The sequence below is a fragment of the Neofelis nebulosa genome, chromosome X (assembly GCF_028018385.1).
Source record: "Neofelis nebulosa isolate mNeoNeb1 chromosome X, mNeoNeb1.pri, whole genome shotgun sequence".
In the NCBI taxonomy this organism is placed as follows: Eukaryota; Metazoa; Chordata; class Mammalia; order Carnivora; family Felidae; genus Neofelis; species Neofelis nebulosa.
This window is the reverse complement of record NC_080800.1, coordinates 60,003,430-60,006,763: the sequence shown is the minus strand read 5'-3', so window position 1 is coordinate 60,006,763 and position 3,334 is coordinate 60,003,430. Positions and strand designations below refer to the sequence as shown.

Below are 3,334 nucleotides of genomic sequence, written 5' to 3'. Positions count from 1 at the left end.
AAAATTGATACCTTTATCATTATGCAATGTCCCTTTCTATCCCTGAAAATATTCATTGCTCTGAACTTGGCTTTGTCTGAAATTAACATAACTAGATCAACTTTAGATAATAATATCTGTATGGTATATCTTTCGCCCATTTTACTTTTAATTTATTTCTTTACATTTAAAGTGGGTTTCTTGTAGAGAGCATGTAGTTGGGTTGTGGTTTTTTTAATGTTTTATTTATTTTCAAGAGAGAGAGAGACAGAGTGCAAGTGGGGGAAAGGCAAAGAGAGAGGGAGACACAGAATCTGAAGCAGGCTCCAGGCTCTGAGCTGTCAGCACAGAGCCTGATGCGGGACTTGAACCCACGAACTGTGAGATCATGACCTGAGCCAAAGTCAGACTTAACCAACTGAGACACCCAGGTGCCCCCAGTTGTGCTTTTTAATCCAGCCCGACAATCTCTGTCTTTTAACTGGTATGTATAGATCTTTCACATTTACAGAATTATTAATATCATTTAAATAAAATCTATCATCTTGCTAGCTGATTTCAGTTTGCTATGTCTTTTCTTTGTTTTTTTCCAGCCTCTACTTCTTTTTTCTCTTGGGTTAATTGACCACTTTTTGGAATTATTTTTTGTAGTAAGAGATGTATGGCATAATTAGGATTTTAACAATTTTAGGTGTACAATTCACTGGCATTATTATCCACAATATTGTGCAACCATTACCACTATCTGTTTCCAAAACTTTTTCATCACCTAAAACAAAAACCCTGTAACCATTAAGCAGTAACTCCCTATTTCCACCATGCCCAAGCCCCAGGTAACCTCTAATTTACTTTTTTGTCCGTATGACTTTGCCAATTCTAGATATTTCAGATAAGTGGAATCATACAGTATTTGTCCTCTTGTGTCTGGCTTCTTTCACTTAGCAGAATGTTTTCAAGGTTCATCCATGTTGCAGCATGTATCAAAACTCCATTTCTTTTATTGGCTAAGTAATAATCCATTGCATTATGTATCACATTGTGCTTATCCATTCATCTGTTGATGGACACTGAGTTGTTTCCACCTTTTGTCTATTGTGAATAATCCTGCAATGAACATTGGTGTAAGAGTACCTGTTTGATACTATTTTTTTCGGTTCTTTTGGGTATATGCCAAAAAGTGGAATTGCTATGAAACTCTATGATTCACCTTTTAAGGAACTAACTAGACTGCTTTCCACATCTGTTACACCATTTTACATTCCCACCAACAATGTATGAGGGTCTAATTTCTTCTATCCTTGCCAACACTTACTTATTTTCTGTTTGTTTTTTCTATGATAGCCATCCTGGTAGGTGTGAAGTGGGATCTCACTGTGATTTTTATTTGTATTTCCCTAATGACTAACAATGTTGAGCATCTTTTCATGTATTTACTGGCCATTTGTATATATCCTTTGGAGAAATGTCTTTTCAAATGCTTTGCCCATTTTTAATAGGATTGTCTTTTCATTGTTAAGTTATAAAAGTTTTTTTTATATACTCTGGATATTAAACCTTATCAGATATAAGATTTGCAAATATTTTCTCCCAACCTATAGATTTTCTTTTCACTTTTTAAAATAATGTTCTTTGATGCTCAAGAATTTTAATTTTGGTCAAGTCCAGTTTATTTTTCCTTTTGTTGTCCAAGTTTTTGATGCCATATCTAAGAATACATTGCCAAATCCAAGATCATGAAAGTTGATTGTCATGTTTTCCTCTAAGAGTTTTACAGTTTAGCACTTACTTTAGGTCTTTGATCCCTCTGGAGTTAATTTTTGTAAATGGTATGAGGTAGGGATCAATCTTCATTCTTTTGCATCTAAATATCTAGTTTTCCCATTGCCATCTGTTAAAGAGTCTTCTTTCTCCCATTGAACAGTCTTTACCCCCTTGTTGAAAATCAATTGATCATAGGTATTTCAGTTTATATCTGTACTCTCAATTCTATTTGTCTATATGTCTATCTTTTTTTTTTTTTTTTTTTTTTTTAGGGGAAAGTGCAAACGCAGTCACCCACTACCACAAATTACGTAGTCCAGTTTCCCACATTTGGGGAAATCGCTGGGGTCAGCACATCCAGAGTACAATGGATAAGCCTCGCCCTGGGAAAACCCCTTTCGTGATATTGGTATCTCCCCTGCCAGGTAAGTATCTATATATCTATCTTTATGCCAGGATTACATTGCTTTAATTACTATAGCTTTGTAATAAACTTTGGAATGAGAAGCTGAGTCCTCCAACTTTATTTCCTTTTAAAGATTGTTTTGGTTATTTGGAGTCCTTTGCAATTCCATATGAATTTGAGGATTGGCTTTTCCATTTCTACATTTCTACAAAAGTCATTTTTTTGATAGCATTTTTTTAAATCCATTTTGATAGAGATTGCATTCAATCTGCAGATGCTTTAGATCATACTGGCATCTTAACAATATTAAGTCTGCTAATCCATGAACATGGGATATGTTTCCATTTCCTTGGGTCATAGTTAATTTATTTCAGGAATATTTTATAGTTTTCAGTGTATAAGTATTTAACCTCCTTTGTTAAGTTGTTCCTAGATATTTTATTCTATTGCATGCTATTATAAATGGAATTGTTTTCTTAATTTCTCTTTTGGATTTTTTGTATAGAAAACTTTATAGTTTAGAAACTGGTATAGAAACACAACTTTTGTTTGTTTGTTTGTTTTATAAATCAATTAATTTTTAAATTTATATCCAAGTTAGTTAGCATATAGTGCAACAATGATTTCAGGAGTAGATTCCTTAATGCCCCTTACCCATTTAGCCCATATCCCCCCTCCCACAACCCCTCCAGCAACCCTCTGTTTGTTCTCTATATTTTTTTTTTAATTTTTTTTTTTAATGTTTTTTGTTTATTTTTGGGACAGAGAGAGAGACAGAGCATGAACGGGGGAGGGGCAGAGAGAGAGGGAGACACAGAATCGGAAACAGGCTCCAGGCTCTGAGCTGTCAGCCCAGAGCCTGACGCGGGGCTCGAACTCACGGACCGCGAGATCGTGACCTGGCTGAAGTCGGACGCTTAACTGACTGCGCCACCCAGGCGCCCCGTGTTCTCTATATTTAAGAGTCTCTTCTGTTTTGTCCCCCTACCTGTTTTTATATTATTTTTGCTTCCCTTCCCTTATGTTCATCTGTTTTGTATCTTAAATTCCTCATATGAATGAAGTCACATGATATGACTGACTGACCTTCTCTGACTGACTAATTTCACTTAGCATAATTCCTTCTAGTTCCATCCATGTAGTTGCAAATGGTAAGATTTTATTCTTTTTGATTGCCAAGTAATACTC

The 3,334-nt window shown here is 35.2% G+C and overlaps 1 non-coding gene across 1 annotated transcript; it reads right to left on the bottom strand.

Annotated features, from left to right (window-relative positions):
- Window positions 1–2,009: 2,009 nt before the first annotated feature.
- Window positions 2,010–2,173, bottom strand: LOC131503348 (U1 spliceosomal RNA). The gene has a single exon (XR_009257437.1). It is a non-coding gene; the product is annotated as a U1 spliceosomal RNA (small nuclear RNA).
- Between the last annotated feature and the right edge of the window lie 1,161 nt (window positions 2,174–3,334).